Source organism: Schistocerca piceifrons, chromosome 8, assembly GCF_021461385.2.
Source record: "Schistocerca piceifrons isolate TAMUIC-IGC-003096 chromosome 8, iqSchPice1.1, whole genome shotgun sequence".
NCBI classification, from domain to species: Eukaryota; Metazoa; Arthropoda; class Insecta; order Orthoptera; family Acrididae; genus Schistocerca; species Schistocerca piceifrons.
The window spans coordinates 387,063,349-387,081,042 of NC_060145.1; the positions used below are offsets into that span (position 1 = coordinate 387,063,349).

General features: G+C 44.3%; 1 non-coding gene across 1 annotated transcript; it reads right to left on the minus strand.

Moving 5' to 3' along the window:
- Nucleotides 1–16,739: 16,739 nt before the first annotated feature.
- On the minus strand, nt 16,740–16,812 carry Trnar-ccu. The gene has a single exon. It is a non-coding gene; the product is annotated as a tRNA-Arg (tRNA).
- Nucleotides 16,813–17,694: the final 882 nt, after the last annotated feature.

Below are 17,694 nucleotides of genomic sequence, written 5' to 3' on the forward strand. Positions count from 1 at the left end.
CGGCGCTGGCGCCGCGAGGAAGTGTGTAATATTGCTACATGAATTTTGCTATGCTGATATCGGTGCTAATTGACAATGAAAGTGGGTTAAAAGCCGTGATCTGTCTGGGGACGTTAACCGTGGATTACTGGGCAACTGTTTCATCAGATATTTAGTCTAGGTTTACCAAGCAGACTAACATTAATGATAATCTTTTAATAGTCATACAAAACCGGTAATATATATATATATATATAAAGAGAATTTAAATAAAAAGAAAGAAATCAGTTTATATTTGGAAATTTATTTTATGATTGTTCATTGAAATTTCAGCATATTATACGTGAGTTATAACTGAGCTGGTGCCTTATTTACGATTGAAAAATGTGAGATTGTAATCTTACGGAACACATAAAATATGGAGCCAAGATTGGGAGACTGCATACGACACTGCATTCATAAAATAACTCACGAAGAACATTGAAACATAAGCAAGAAGAAATTAACCACAACCAACAGATTCAGTTTTTACCCAAAGAAATTACGTTCATACCACAATCCTGTCCGTCATGTAATTACCACACACTGGTATACTAAATTCATATTAACTCTTTGTGAAATCTTCCCAAAAGGAATAGCTGAGGGCTACTTTGATGATTACACCACATGCTCCACGTGGTCAACTTGGTTTACACAAAGCGTACAACTCCACAATAATTTTGATAATTAAAATACATTAGATCGAAAAGCAATTGACAAAAGCAAAACCTTGAACTGGTTACTAACGTCTTACTATTAACCTGATGGGTCAAACAGTTATATAAGCACGTGGTACTGGTCTCGCAAAGTACACTCCACGTGGGTTGAACATAAAGAAAAGCATAAAGAAAAGTTGTTATATTGTAAAATATTGTCAATACGAGACGTTATAATCACACAAGCATTCACATTTAAGATTGATGAACTTAGTTAGAGTTACTGATCAACACGTGGTTCCACTTTACTCGCAAAGTAATGACAAAGCAACTACCCCAAAATAATCTGAACTTCACACGAGAATTACACTACGCTGCAATTTAAGATAACCTTAGATATTTTTGGAGCTAAACTCGAGATAAAGATGATTAAATTTTCAGTTAGGCTGAACTTAACAAATCCATTGTCCTATGGACTTAGCAGACACGCGCTTAGCCGGAGATCTTACCACTTCAGACGCTCGCCACCGCCAGACAGCAACTGCCTACTGCCCAGCGTGCTTCCTGCAGGGTGGTTCACAAAGACCAACGGAAGTGGCCAGAGGGGCAGCTTCCTATACCAACATGACAACGGACGGACAGGACCATGCTAAGGATAGAAACCCTTTGCTTTTAGGAAGCGTAGCTACCTGTTCCGACGTTGGTCCTACTGTTCTCTAGCAGACAGCCTTGTCTGCTACCCTCAAGCATGCAACTACAAACACATTTGATCATTCATCCTCTCACACAGAAGGGAAGGGGGATGACAGTATCTTATCATATACAGTATATAACAGAAAGCGGATGTAGGTTCCGTATGAGACTGTGTGACATGAATTACATATAAACTGTGTTTTAAAGTGTAGTAGTGTGTCAGATCGTTCTTGTTTACGTGTAAAAGTAACACGTTCCACTACTCAGTCTTCTCCCAGATAGTCAGAAACGCCACAGTAAATTTAGGAGAGGAATTTATTCCATAAATGACAACAGATGTAAGAAATTAAACATGAAAGGAATCCAACAGAGACCTTTCAAGTGTACCGGCGACGCTGTGCACTGCGTAGACTGGCATGCCAACTTCAACGACGTAACAAGGTCCAAAAGGGAAGCGTTCCAGAATGAGGTCGCAATAGGACACGAAATCCAGCCCGATTATAGCGCGGGCCACGTCTGCGATTATAAATCGTCATTTGAATGACCTCCGTAACCCGATGTTCAGATTTAAAGTCACAAGTCCATATGTACAAATGAGCGAACCATTTGCACTGCAAATAGTCGTAATTTGCGCACGGTCGCGGTTCCCACAGCTGGCGCTTAAGCCGTCGGCACACGGACCGTGCATCCGAACGTTGAGCGTGCCGAGTTTCTGACGTCATAGCGTGGAATAGCACGTTCAGGAGTCTTTCTGAACGTGCAGACCAATATCTGGCATGTCAGATATTCTGAGCGTGCGTCTGAGCGTTGACCAATGAGATGGGACAACGCCAACTACGTCACACGCGAACCGTCTCGCTTCAGTACAGAGTTGTGAGGCGCCATATTGGCATTCATTTAAAGCCTATATGTATATATGCCGTTCCTGAGCACCAGGAAATTGAGAATCACTGGAAAACCCGTTGTTAGTTGTATGATTCGTTCCAATAAAATAATGAGAAACATCGTATTCGTTGCAAAAGAATTATTGTGACTTGCGTATTATGAGAGTAGGCTATTTGAAGGCGGTTGCACACTGAAGATCCACTCAAAACGCATTGTTCTTGGTACAATTTGTTATAATTAAATTTCAATTAGTAAAATAATTATCTAAGATTAACGTTTTTAGCAAGGGGTAACACAATATGATTAAAGATAAGGAAGGTGTTGTTTGTTTAGCGTAATGAGTAGCGTCTCTGTCCTATAATGAATATTTGTTGGGGCAGCGGTTCGCGTCTCAATACTTCCAATTGTTTTTCCTAACATTCGCGTTTTTAGGGTTCAAAAAATGGTTCAAATGGCTCTGAGCACTATGGGACTTAACATCTGTGGTCATCAGTCCCCTAGAACTTAGAACTACTTAAACCTAACTAACCTAAGGACATCACACACATCCATGCCTGAGGCAGGATTCGAACCTGCGACCGTAGCAGTCCCGCGGTTCCGGACTGCAGCGCTAGAACCGCACGACCACCGCGGCCGGCGGTGACTTTGTTCGATTGGCTTAATCTACAGGACAGCTTGCGCTACTTGTATAAAGATATTTTGCTCCTTTTTCTTTTACGCTTCGTAATTCACATGTTGCAGAGATTCTGCTACTGGGTAGGAACAGTGATTAAGCAAGACTGACCTTGGGGTTTTACTAAAATGTGGGAATGATGAAATAATGTGTGTCTTATGTGGAGAAGTGTTCCAAATTTGTACCGCACTGTTTGTAATGAAACTTTTATAAGTCTGTGTCATTGATTGGACATGGTACTTTCCTTTTCGTGGACGATGGAGGAAATGTGCGTTTTAATAGAGCTAACGTGGGAATTTTACGCGCGCCCGTTGAGTAAACAGTGTGATTTACGAACTGGAAACATCCCTCAACTGCCGCTGGAGTGCGTTGCGATCGCGTATACCTCGTTGGGGCCCACATATGCACAAGTCGCATCGTTCCTGAGCGTTCAGCAGCACGTTGAACCCAGCACGCTCAACGTTAACGTTCGACAGCACGGTCCGTGTGCCGACGCCTTTAGGAAACACATATACGTTCGAGCCGGCGAAGTGGCCGGGCGGTTTTAGGCGCTACAGTCTGGAACCGCGCGACCGCTACGATCGCAGGTTCGAATCCTGCCTCGGGCATGGATGTGTGTGTTGTCCTTAGGTTCGTTAGGTTTAATTGGTTCCAAGTTCTAGGGGACTGATGACCTCAGACGTTAAGTCCCATAGTGCTTAGAGCTATTTGAACCATTTGATCCATACGTCCAAGCCGGTATCCACTAAAAATTGCAACTTAGTTGTCCTGTCTGTTACCACTGAACGTCGCGATGGTTGCCCGGGCTGGTGCTGCTGGCTTCGTGTTCTGTCGCCGAAACGACGGTGGTAAAAGTACTCGTTCCGGTCCGGCGAGGGCGAGTAGCGCGCGCTGCGTCGTCCGCGTGGTGGCGTGCCGTCTCGCCGTTTGTCTATGCCGAGAGCTGCGACCTGCCGCGTCAACTCGTCGAGGCGCCAAGTGATGTCGTCCAGCCTGTCTTTGGCAGGTGTTGTAGTGAAAACTTGCAGAGCCGCGGCCTCGGTTACTGTGTCCGCGATCTCTGCCAGCCTCCTCAAGTTCTCCTCTTGCGTCACTGTGAGCAGGGTGCGATGCATTTCCGGCAAGCGCGATATCCATATGGATCGTAGCAGAGGGTCCGCGACGTCCGGTCCAGCCAAGGTGCGGAGATGTCGCAGAAACTGTGATGGCTTCCTATCGCCGATTTCCTCCCTATGCAACAACTATCTTAAGCGCTGCGTGTTAGAGAGGGAGAGACGCCGTATGAACTCGCCTTTCAGAATTTCGTACTTCCTAGAAACCGGTGGGTTGGTGATAACATCGCTGGCGGAGCGGCTGTCCAGTAGTGCCATTACATGTGCATATTTTGTGGAGTCTTGCATTATCCCGGCAGTGACGATATGGCTTTCGATGTGTGTGAACCAAAGTGACGGACACTCCGTCCAGAGGGCTGGTGCTTTGAAAGCCACGCGGTTCACTTGAGCAGCTGGGGTTGTCCCGGGGGTTGGCGACGGGGAGAAGGAGTCGGCGACCTTGGGGCTGCAGGCAGGTAACGGGACGGTCCCGCCTGAGGTGCAGACAGAACTGTCGTTAACCGACGGCAATTGTCGGGGGGGAAGGGCGGGTGCCAGGGAGGCCGGACGAATCTATGAAAATCGTGCCCAGTGAGATTCGTGCCCAACCAGAAATGTATGAGATTCGCGCCCAAACCTGCTCCCTTTGTGTCGGGCTTACCCGCGCCCGGGCCGTCCTAATCACCCTAAACTACCTGCTCCTCGGACACAGAGACCTGCCCCCGCACCCCCCAACCCCTAGCCGGTACTAGCACAGCCGCCGACTGTCTGATACACAAACACAGCCTTAGTGTAGCTCTGGCTGTCGAGGAGTTCACATCGCGCGTTTCGTGTATTTTTCACACAGTAGTTCAGATATGGAATTTTCAACCACTAATCACGGTAAGCGATGTTGCCACTACGAAGCTTATTCTTACATAGTGAAGGGAACTAAAGAAGATGGAACAGTAACATGGCGCTGTTCAAGACAGAGAGCAAACCACTGCCGAGGAATGCTGAAAACGGAGTCGACAGTGTTTTTTTCATTCGAGCATCAATGTGGACCTCCGGATGTCGCTCGGTTGGAAGTAGGGAAGATTTTGAACCACGCAAAGAAGAGGGCAAGAGACGTCTATTTCAAACATATATTCAGAGGAGCTGGGTTGCCTGCGTAATCGAGGCTATGATTTTATCACTGAAATGCCAGAGCAGCAAACAACGAAGAGAGCTTTGTACTATCAGCGGGAAAATCACAGGGAAATGAGAGAGATCCACCGACAAGAGAAGAAATTGACCGAAAGGCAGATTTACTACTCCAAAGGTTGATAGGGGTTACTTCATTTTCCAACCATCTATCTACTAAGTAGTCAAAAAATTCAGATAGTTTGGGGGTATCCGGTGCATGTGAATGTATCTCCAGCCAGCCATCACATATATCTTCAGGCCGTAGAAACGCCAGCGCAGCACACATGCGAACATGTCTCACTTCTTCGTTTTCTTTGTATTCACGAGTAAGTCCTAGCTCTTGAACTTTTCTCCAGACACACTTTTTCGTATGGAAATAACATCCATTCACTTCAGCTGTCGGAAATACAACTTTAATTGCTGAAATCGCAGCTGATTCGAAGTCTACTGTGACGTTTGCAGGTTTCCATTCTGGAATTTTTTCCATCAAATTTCGGAAAAGACGGACGTACGTCTCTTTTCTTTTGTTTGGCAGTACTGCAAAGGCAACTGGATAGATGTTTGTCTCATTATTTGTACTGCCGAAGTCGGCGTGAATGATGTATATTTGCGAAAATTGTTTGCTGCAGCACTTCAACGTACCATCCATAAAAAAGTCTTGTTTACTCCTTAGAGCCTCTCTTCCTGCCCTTCCACTAAAAACTATTATCCTCTCTCCTAGTTTGTCGTCGCTTACAAACGGCGCCACCGAACAACCAACGCTGTAGAAGGTTGGCACCACAAAATTAATAACATGATTGCTAAACCAAATCCGAAAATTAATGACGTTATTAGGTGTTTGAAAAGAGAAGTAGAAAATTCAGCGTGCGCCGTAATGTGGGCAGAACTGAGTATGGAAGGTAAACGGAAAAAAAACAGTCTACATGAAACGTGATGAAACGTTGGGAAAAATAGTAAAAAAATACGATGGTGAGATCAAGGATTGCTTGAAAGCCATATCCTACCTACAGAAACTTGACTGAATTTATCAGAAGATGTATATAGATACAATAGTGTTAAGTAGCAACTTCTATAAAAAATAATAAAAATTTAAAAAAATATTGACGACGCTTATAAGCTGATTTTAAACACGCGTAAATGACTTTTGCTCTTTAGCCAGTCCAAAGCCTGGATAAAGTGTGATGGAAATCAGATTATTTTTAAAATACAGTATGTGTGTTTTACAATACACCAAAACAAAAGCGAACCCTTTTCAGGGTCAACCCTTTACAGTTATACTTCTCATTCAAGAATCACCACCCCAATTCCTCGCTAGTTTTTATAAATTAAGAGTTAAAATTGACATTACTAATCGCCAAGTATAGAGTCACTTGATATTTCTGAGAATTCAAGAAGTGTAGTTGTTATAATGAAAATGATATTGATAATGACTGCTGAATGGTACTGCAAGTGAAGCAAAAGAATGTAATCTCTTGTATTTACTGCAGTTTGAAGTGGTGTGTGGTAGAAATTTAATTCTCTCTCTCTCTGACGGCTGAAAACTCCAGCTCGGAAACCTCCAGGTAGCGTCCCTCAACTCTTTTGTCTGCAGGGCAAGGGGATTAGCGGACCCGTCCTCGACCCTTTCTGGGCGCGAATCCAGCGCGCCTGGCCCGCTCTTGTTGTTCCGCGGTAGGCGGTCCCCTTTCATCCAGCTGCGTTCGAAGCTGCTCCTCGTGTCGCTGTTGTAGGGCGGCCATCTCTTCCACGTGTTCGCGCTGCTGATCGCACAGTAGCTGCTGCTGTTGTTGTATAAGTTGTTCCTGGCGGCATAATTGTTGCTATAAGTGCTTCATCTCTTCTTGTTGCTGTCCTTCAACTATTGTTGCAACTGCTCCATGGTACTATCGTCAGGGTCACCACTTTGCAGGCATTTATTAACTGCACACTTCACTCTACAGCACTGATACTTTATTTCCTCGATAGTCTACAATACAAACTGATCTACAACGGTATTAGCACTGTTACTACATGTAGTACGCTTCCGACAACCGCAGACACTCCGATGCTCGCGCCACAGTAGGTGGCCACTGGAGAGCGCAGTCTTCTGACGTTGGTCGTTCGCGACGTTTGGTTGGTGTGGAGCGATCAGCGAGCTGGGGTCACTACACATATATAACGACCAAAGATGTAGAGGTTACGTTGGCAGCATCTACATCTACATCCGTACTCTGCAAACGAACGTGAAGTGCATAGCCGCGGGTACTTTCCATTGTACCAGTTATCAGGGTTTCTGTCAGTTCCGTTCACGTGTGGAGCGCGGAAAGAGTGAGTGATTGAATGGCCGTGTGCTTGAAGTAATTATTCTGATCTAATCCTCACGATCCCTATGTGAGCTATACATAGGGGATTGTGCTATATTCCGAGAGTCATCATTTAAAGCGGGTTCTTGCAACTTTGTTTGTAGACTTTCTCGGGATAGTTTATGTCTATCTTCAAGAGTCTTCCAGTTCAGTTTCTTCAGTATCCTTGTAACAATCTCTCATGTATCAAACAAACATCTGACAATTCGTATTGCCCTTCTCTGAATACGTCCTATATCTTCGGTTTGTCCTATTTGATATGCGACCCACACACTTCAGCAATATTCTAGAACCGGTCGCACGGGTGATTTATAAGCAATCTCCTTTGTAGACAGACTCCACTTCCTCAGTGTTATACCAACAAACCAAAGTCTAATTGGCTCAAATGGCCCTGAGCACTCTGGGACTTAACTTCTGAGGTCATCAGTCCCCTAGAACTTAGAACTACTTAAACCTAACTAACCTAAAGACATCACACACATCCATGCCCGAGGCAGGATTCGAACCTGCGACCGTAGCGGTCGCACGGTTCCAGGCTGTAGTGCCTAGAACCGCTCGGCCACACCGGCCGGCGCACCAAAGTCTATACGCTTTACCTACGTGATCATTTCATTTCATATCCCTACAAACCTCCCCCCATGAACCATGGACCTTGCTGTTGGTGGGGACGCTTGCGTGCCTCAACGATACAGATAGCCGTACCATAGGTGCAACTACAACGGGTGGGGGGGGGGGGGGGTGGTATCTGTTGAGAGGCCAGACGTGTGGTTCCTGAAGAGGGGCAGCAGCCTTTTCAGTAGTTGCAGGGGCAACAGTCTGGATGATTGACTGATCTGGCCTTGTAACACTAACAAAAATGGCCTTGCTGTTCTGGTACTGCGAACGGCTGAAAGCAAGGGGAAACTACAGCCGTAATTTTTCCCGAGGACATGCAGCTTTACTGTATGATTAAATGATGATGGCGTCCTCTTGAGTAAAATATTCCGGAGGTAAAATAGTCCCCCATTCGGATCTCCGGGCGGGGACTACTCAAGAGGACGTCGTTATCAGGAGAAAGAAAACTGGCGTTCCACGCATCGGAGGGTGGAATGTCAGATCCCTTAATCGGGCAGGTAGGTTAGAAAATTTAAAAAGGGAAATGGATAGGTTAAAGTTAGATATAGTGGGAATTAGTGAAGTTCGGTGGCAGGAGGAACAAGACTTTTGGTCCGGCGAATACACGGTTATAAATACAAAATCAAATAGGGGTAATGAAGGAGTAGGTTTAATAATGAATAAAAAAAATAGGAGTACGGGTAAGCTACTATAAGCAGCATAGTGAACGCACTATTGTAGCCAAGATAGACAGGAAGCCCTCGCCTACTACAGTAGTACAAATTTATATGCCAACTACCTCTGCAGATGACGAAGAAATTGATGAAATGTATGATGAGATAAAAGAAATTATTCAGGTAGTGAAGGGACACGAAAATTTAGTAGTCATAGGTGACTGGAATTCGAGAGTACGAAAAGGGAGAGAAGGAAACGTAGTAGGTGAATATGGATTGGGGCTAAGAAATGAAAGAGGAGGCCGCCTGGTAGAACTTTGCGCAGAGCATAACTTACTCGTAGCTAACACTTGGTTCAAGAATCATGAAAGAAGGTTGTATACATGGAAGAACCCTGGAGATACTAAAAGGTATCAAATAGATTATATAATGGTAAGACAGAGATTTAGGAACCAGGTTTTAAGTTGTAAACATTTCCAGGGGCAGATGTGGACTCTGACCACAATCTATTGGTTATGAACTGTAGTTGAAACTGAAGAAATCGCAAAAAGGTGGGAATTTAAGGAGATGGGACCTGGATAAACTGAAAGAACCAGAGGTTGTGCAGGGTTTCAGGGAGAGCATAATGGAACAATTGACAGGAATGGGGGAAAGAAATACAGTAGAAGAAGAATGGGTAGCTTTGAGGGATGAAGTAGTGAAGGCAGCAGAGGATCAAGTCGGTAAAAAGACGACGGCTAGTAGAAACCCTTGGGTAACAGAAAAAATATTGAATTTAATTGATGAAAGAAGGAAATATAAAAATGCAGTAAATGAAGCAGGCAAAAGGAATACAAACGTCTCAAAAATGAGATCGACAGGAAGTGCAAAATGGCAAAGCAGGGATGGCTATAGGACAAATGTAAGGATGTAGAGGCTTATCTCACTAGAGGTAAGATAGATACTGCCTACAGGAAAATTAAAGACACCTTTGGAGAAAGGAGAACCACTTCCATGAATATCAAGAGCTTTGATGGAAACCCAGTTCTAAGAAAGGAAGGCAAAGCAGAAAGGTGGAAGGAGTATATAGAGGGTCTATACAAGGGCGATGTACTTGAAGACAATATCATGGAAATGGAAGAGGATGTAGATGAAGATGAAATGGGAGATATGATACTGCGTGAAGAGTTTGACAGAGCACTGAAAGACACGATTCGAAACAAGGCCCACGGTGTAGACAACATTCCATTAGAACTACTGACAGTCTTGGGAGAACCAGTCCTGACAAAACTCTACCATGTGGTGAGCAAGATGTACGAGACAGGCGAAATACCCTCAGACTTCAAGAAGAATATAATAATTCCAATCCCAAAGAAAGCTGGTGTTGACAGATGTGAAAATTACCGAACTATCAGTTTAATAAGTCACGGCTGCAAAATACTAACGCGAATTCTTTACAGACGAATGGAAAAACTAGTAGAAGCCGACCTCGGGGAAGATCAGTTTGGATTCCGTAGGAATGTCGGAACACGTGAGGCAATACTGACCCTACGACTTATCTTAGAAGAAAGATTAAGGAAAGGCAAACCTACGTTTCTAGCATTTGTAGACTTAGAGAAAGCTTTTGACAATGTTGATTGGAATACTCTCTTTCAAATTCTGAAGGTGGCAGGGGTAAAATACAGGGAGCGAAAGGTTATTTACAATTTGTACAGAAATCAGATGGCAGTTATAAGAGTCGAGGGACATGAAAGGGAAGCAGTGGTTGGGAAGGGAGTGAGACAGGGTTGTAGCTTATCCCCGATGTTATTCAATCTGTATATTTAGCAAGCAGTAAAGGAAACAAAGGAAAAGTTCCGAGTAGGTATTACAATCCATGGAGAAGAAATAAAAACTCTGAGGTTCGCCGATGACATTGTAATTCCGTCAGAGACCGGAAAGGACTTGGAAGAGCAGTTGAACGGAATGGACAGTGTCTTGAAGGGAGGATATAAGATGAACATCAACAAAAGCAAGCGCTTCTGAAGAAGAAAAATTTGTTAACATCGAGTATAGATTTAAATGTCAGGAAGTCGTATTTGCAAGTATTTGTATGGAGTGTAGCTTTGTATGGAAGTGAAACATGGACGATAAATAGTTTAGTCAAGAAGAGAATAGAAGCTTTCTAAATGTGGTGCTACAGAAGAATGCTGAAGATTAGATGGGTAGATCACGTAACTAATGAGGAGGTATTGAATAGAATTGGGGAGAAGAGGAGCTTGTGGCACAACTTGACTAGAAGAAGGGATGGGTTGGTAGGACATGTTCTGAGACATCGAGGGATCACAAATTTAGTATTGGAGGGCTGCGTGGAAGGTAATAATCGAAGAGGGAGACCAAGAGATGAATACACTAAACAGATTCAGAAGGATGTAGGTTGCAGTAGGTACTGGGAGATGAAGAAGCTTGCACAGGATAGAGTAGCATGGAGAGCTGCATCAAACCAGTCTCAGGACTGAAGACAACAACAACAACAACATCCTTACAAAACTCAGGTATTTCTATGAATTGGACTTTTCCAGCACTGACTCATTCATATTATAGTCATAGGTTGCTGCGTTTTTTCGTTTTGTGAAGTGCACATTTTTACACTTCTGAATAATTAAAGCAAGTTGCCAATCTTTGCACAATTTTGAAATTTTGTCAAGATCTGAACGAATATTTATGCAACTTCTTTCACACAGCGCTTCATTATGGATTACTGCACCATTTGTAAAATGTCTGAGGTTACTATTAATATCGTCTGGAAGGTCATTAACATACAACATGAACAGCAAGGGTTCCAACACGCTTCCCTGAGGTGCACTGAAGATACTTCTACATCTGACAATGACTCTCCATCCAAGATAACATGCTGCATCCTCCTTACGAAAGAATCCTCAATCTAGTCACAAATTTCACTTGATACCCCATATGATATTACGTTTGACAATAGGTGTACGTGTGGTACTGAGTCAGATTCTTTTCGTAAATCAAGAAACACTACATCTTCCTGGTTGCCTTGAACCAAAGCTTCCAGTATATCGTGAGAAACGTGCGAATTGGGTTTCAAATGATCAGTGTCTTCGGAATCCATGCTGGTTGGCACTGAGTAGGTCATTCTGTTCAAGACACCTCATTATGTTCGAGCTCAGAATATATTCCACGATTCTGTAACAAATCGGTGTCAACAATATTGGCCGATAGTTTTGTGGATAACTTCTTTTACCCTTCTTGCTAGGCGAGTGTGACTTCACTTTTTTCCAAGTACTGGGCATGGTTTTTTGTTCGAGGGATCTGCGATAGATAATAGACAAAAGACGGGCTAACTCTGCCGCAAGTTCCGTATGGAATCTGACAGCGATTCCATCGGGGCCTGGAGCTTTGTTCAGTTTTAACAACTTCAGCTGTTTCTCAACACCACTGACACAAATACTTATTTCATTCATCTTTTCAGCGGTACGAGGATTAAATTGGGGCAATTTTCCTGGGTTTTCCTTTGTACCTTTGTAAAGGAACACTGAAAAACATAGTTAGGCATTTCAGATTTTGCTTTGATACACTCAATTTCAGTTCTTGTCTTACTGTCTCATTCGCTGGGAACTGGACACTAACTTTGGTGCCACTAACAGCCTTTACATACGATCAGAATTTCTTTGGGTTTTGTGAAATATCATTTGACAATGTTTTACTACGGTAGTCATTGAAGCCAACACGCATTGCTCTCCTGGTAGTACGCGCTTTTTATTCAACGTTTATTTATCTGTAGCCGGACGCTATGTTTTACACCTATTACGCGCTAATATACACTGTGTGATCAAAAGTATCCGGACACACGACTGAAAATGACTTAAAAGTTCGTGGGGCCCTCCATCGGTATTGCTGGAATTCAGTATGGTGTTGGCCCAACCTTAGCCTTGATGACAGCTTCCACTCTCGCACGCATACGTTCAATCAGGTACCGGAAGGTTTTTTGGGGAATGGCAGCCCATTCTTCACTGAGTGCTGAACTGAGGAGAGGTATCGATGTCGGTCGGTGAAACCTGGGACAAAGTTGGCGTTCCGAAACATCCCAAAGGTGTTCTATAGGATTCAGGTCAGGACTCTGTGCAGGCCAGTCCATTACAGGGGTGTTATTGTCGTGCAACCACTCCGCCACAGGCCGTGCATTATGAACAGTTGCTCGATCGTGTTGAAAGATGCAGTCGCCATCCCAGAATTGCTCTTCAACAGTGGGAAGCAAGAAGGTGCTTAAAACATCACTGTAGGCCTATGCTGTGATAGTGCCACGCGAAACAAGTTGTGTAGGCCCCCTCCATGAAAAACATGACCACGCCATAACACCACCGCCTCCGAATTTTACTGTTGGCACTACACACTGGGCAACCATTATAGCGAAGGTATGAGCCGCAAATGCGGAAATCCATTGATGTAATCGGTTTTGACACGGGACACATTGTTGTGGCGCTGCGGCTGGAAAAGAGAACCTTTGAAACGGCGAAGCTGGTCGCCTGTTGCCGTACTATTGTTGTGAGCATCTATGGAAAGTGATGGAAGGATTGTAAATTAATGAGTAGATTGTATGTTATTTTGAACGACCACGTGTCATCACAAAGCATATAGGTCGGAGGATCCACCACTGTGTAACCCGGATAGGCAGCGATCTGTGGCAGATCTGACGACAGAATACAATGTTGGTGTAGGCACTAGTGTTTCAGAGCAGACCGTTCAAAGGCCACTGCTGAATATGGAGCTCAACATCACACGACCCCTACGTGTTCCTGTGTTGAACCAACTGCATCGTCAATGATGACTGCAGTGAATACAGTATCAGTGAATTTGAGAGATTGCAGGGCACTCTGATTTGGTGTTATGCGGCTTCATGTTCTTAGGGAATATGATCTTTATTGCAATTTGACTTTATACATCATGATGAAGTGGTGGGCAGTAGTTAATGCTCTTGCTTGCGTGCTATAGGAAAGGAGTAACGGTAAGCTTTACCTGCTTTCAAAGGAATAGGGCGTCGATTTAAAACGACGGCAGTAAAAGCACGGCGACGGTGGGCCGAAGGTAGCGCGTTTTTTCTGCGGAACCTGGGTGGAAACATTTCCAGACGGTCGAGTTCTGTGGTCTCGTTGTGCAGACACGTTGGTTGGCGCCAGTTGGCCGGCCTCTACGTCCAGGTAGAATGACTAGCACTGATAAGTCGCCGTTGTAGTGGCCAGCGCATTGTAGACCGGCAATGAAGCAGAGGATGGGGCGTTGTTAGGCAGGAAGCCGACGGGACATCTGTGTGCGTTCTGCGAATTTCTGTGGGACAGGTCACTGGCGCCCAAACGGCCAGACTCTGTTACAGAACATATTTTTGAAAGCACGAGGCTTTTAGCGAGTTTATGGCCGTTCTTTGGAAGCTTCGAAATGGACGCAACAGGAGAGGTAACAAGCTTTTTATAGAGGGCTGTGGTTCCATCCCGGTCATGTTGTTAGCAAATGTCATGGTGTAAACATGTGGGAAAGAGGCTGCAAAGCTGAATCTTTTTTCCTTTTCTCCCAATTAACTTTAAAGTCTCTGATGGTCAAATCGGTGTATGCAGTGTAAAGGGCGCTCTCCGAGCTTCGAATGCCATGCTCCAGCTCGTGATTGGCTTGTGCTAAAGTGGGGGAAGTCTAAGATAGAAATGGGTTTTTGCTACCGAGATGAGGAGGAAAGCGGACAGAAAGAGATCACTCTTGTACTGGTGCTTCGCTAGTAAAGAACTACAGGTCTCTACTTAAACGGTGAGACTTGTGTCCTTTGCTAGCTTGCCACTTAGAGCCTGTGGCAGTCACCTTCTGGACCGTCAGGGGTACTGCTTCTAGCATCACGCACACGAGTGATGCGTGGATGTACTTATTTGTCTTGAGTCGGCCGTCTAAACATTTTGACATATTCCGTCACGCATAGTCGTGGCACGGAGTCAAATTGGTTTGGCAGACCAGCTAACGGGTCCACCTGCACACTGAAATCCCCCGGGGTTTCAGAGGCTCATAGGAAAGTACCTGCGTTCCGAATTAACCGAACGCGAGACCGCATACTTGCATTTTTCGGGCGCGTGCGATTAATAACAGATTGCAGCCGTCCATGACTTCAGTCGCCGAACGCATCGTGGTGTGCCGCCCTGACCAGCAGGAGGGTAAGGTATTCGCTGCTACTGCGTAGGGCTCCAATATATGTTTCTCAGCACCCTGTTCTTTCGAACCATATTTTTCCTTTTGGAATAGTAGAATACAGATGCTTGATGGTGGCATAGTTTTTGTGCCATACCCCGGATTCACGTATATGCGGTAATTGACTTAGGCTTCCATGTCTCCCCCTAAGACGATTACATCTTCCAACAGGATAACTGTTCATGTTGCAAGTTCAGAATCGTGCTGCAGTGGTTTTAGGAGCGTTATAGTGAATTCATATTGATATCTTGGCCAGTAAACTTGCTTGATCTCTAGCCATTGGAACACACATCGGGCGCCAGTTGCGTTCACGTAAACCACAATCCCGTAGTTTGCGGGAATTACTTGACTTGCGCGCAGACATCTGGTGTCGCATACGTCTGGAATACTGTCAAGGAATTGTAGAATCCGACCAGAATCGCTGCTGTATTGTGTTTGCATAGTGGTACAACACGCTGTTAAACAAGTGGTCATAAGGTTTGGCTCATCGGTGTATATTGCTGTATGCCTTTCTTTTCCTAAACCTATTTTTTTCCTTCTTTCGAAAGTAAATTTAAGAATTTGTTCTGTGACTCAAGGTTTCTTCGCAGCTACATCTTGTAGCCTACCCATATTTGCCTGGCGAACTTCTTTTTTTCCCCTTTTTACAGATTTCCACTCCTCTTCAAATGAACTGCGCACAGTTTTGTACCTCAGTATTCACAGCCTCTGATAGCTTTTAATGCGTATCATTATTCATCAATACTCAAATATCCCACTTCACGGTAGGGTGATTTTTTCCTGTTGATTTTTTAAAATCCAGACCTCTTTTCATCATTACTAAATTGTTACCTGAGCCGATATATCTGCTAGTCGATGCGTGTTACAGTCCAATATAAGCAGTCCGACATTAATTAAAGTCGCTCATTACAGAGAAGGCAACTGGACCTGATGGGTACGTACAGCGTTCTACGTAGAAAATGAGAAAGAACTTACCCTTCTTACCGTAGCAGTCTGTCGTAGGGCGCTGGAAGAACGTAAGTGTACCAAGTGATAGAAAAAATGTGCAGGTCACTCCCGTTTTCACGTGCAACTACAGAAGCACATCACTGTCAGTCTATTGTTAAATTTTGAAACACGCTTGAACCTCGCGGATGATGACTTTTCTGCAGGCCAGAAATCTCCTCTGTAGAAATGAATATGGATTCGCAAATAACCATCGCTCTGTTCGTCCACGAGACACAGAAGCAGTAGATACATTTGCTGCCCACTTTGATGCCGCACTACTGACTAATCAACAAAATACGATCGAACGGAATATTAGACCAGCATTGTGACTGAACTCTACAACTCACTAACACTACGGACGGGTAGAGGCTTTTCAGTAACGAAGAAATTAAAAGTTCCTGCAGGGCTCAACGTTTTAGCTAAAGTATTGTGTCAAGCTTGCGTGCTCACAACGGGAAAAATTAAAATACTTTGTGAAACAGTCACAGGTTTTTCAGATAAGGTACTACAAATGAAATTCATAATGCGCAAGAAAATTAACCTCCGTCAAAGAGCGTGCAAGCAGAGCGCAACAAAAAAGTTGAAGTGGTAAATCGGAATGGCTGTAATACACAACAGCGTCACGAAGAATGAAAGTAGTGTAAAGACTGAAAGAGTTGTTGACGTAAGCGGCTGGAACTGAAGAGGTCTACACTTCGGATAGTAGATTTCTTTGTGAAATATTCCAGAAATATACTAGCACTCAAATTTAAAATGTTTACCCCTGGTGGGACTCGAACCCACAATCCCCGGTTTAGGAGACCGATGCCTTATCCATTAGGCCACAGGGGCTCGAGGTAGTTTCGGACCAGTGAACCCGTTATCTACCGCGTTACCCTGGCGTAATCGACAGCCTGACGTAATCGACAGAGCAGTCACCCGAACACGTTAGTGAGCGTGTCTCCCCTACCGCCAGCGGGGATCTGTTGCTGGTGAATAATTCGCCGTCTCCATCAGAAACAGCTGGAATGTCAACGGACTGTTAGAGGAGCACCAGGATGAACCACGGTGTATCCTGCTTGTTATCCATCTTCTTTTGCTGTAATTATTTGTTTTCGGCGAGAAGTTTCCGCCGGGAAATGATACTGCAAAAATGATACGTGCTTCGTACATGATGTCAGGGAAACCGTTACATAGCTTACCAAGAGTGCTGCTTAAGCAGTTACAGCATAATAGCTATTAATACTTCGGTTGTACAGCTAAGAAAATGGAAAGCGGAAGGAAGCTCAGTGTTTAACATTCCATCATTAGTGATGGGGCATAGTATGGAATTGAGGATAGACGGGGAGGGAGAAAGTTCGTGTCCTTTCCGGACACCATCCTTAGTAAAAACACGAAAAATGTGAACATGGACGACTGGACGAGGATCTGAATCTCAAGTGACACAACAATTCAAGCCCGGCTAGCCAAGTGCCGATCACTTTCATGAACGCTCGTGCAAGATCATATAACGTAGAAAGAGGTCGCAGTTAACTAAAATCAGTTTTATATTCCTATGGAGTATTAACCCCCTAAAACTAACATTTTGGTGCATTTTATTCCGATGACTGCCAGTATATGCAGATTCCTCTTTCAAAGAAAATTCAGAGTGTAAAGACGCACTCATAACCAGATTCCTTAGATACTGCAGAATAGTATACCGGAATCAGATCTACACTACTGGCCATTAAAATT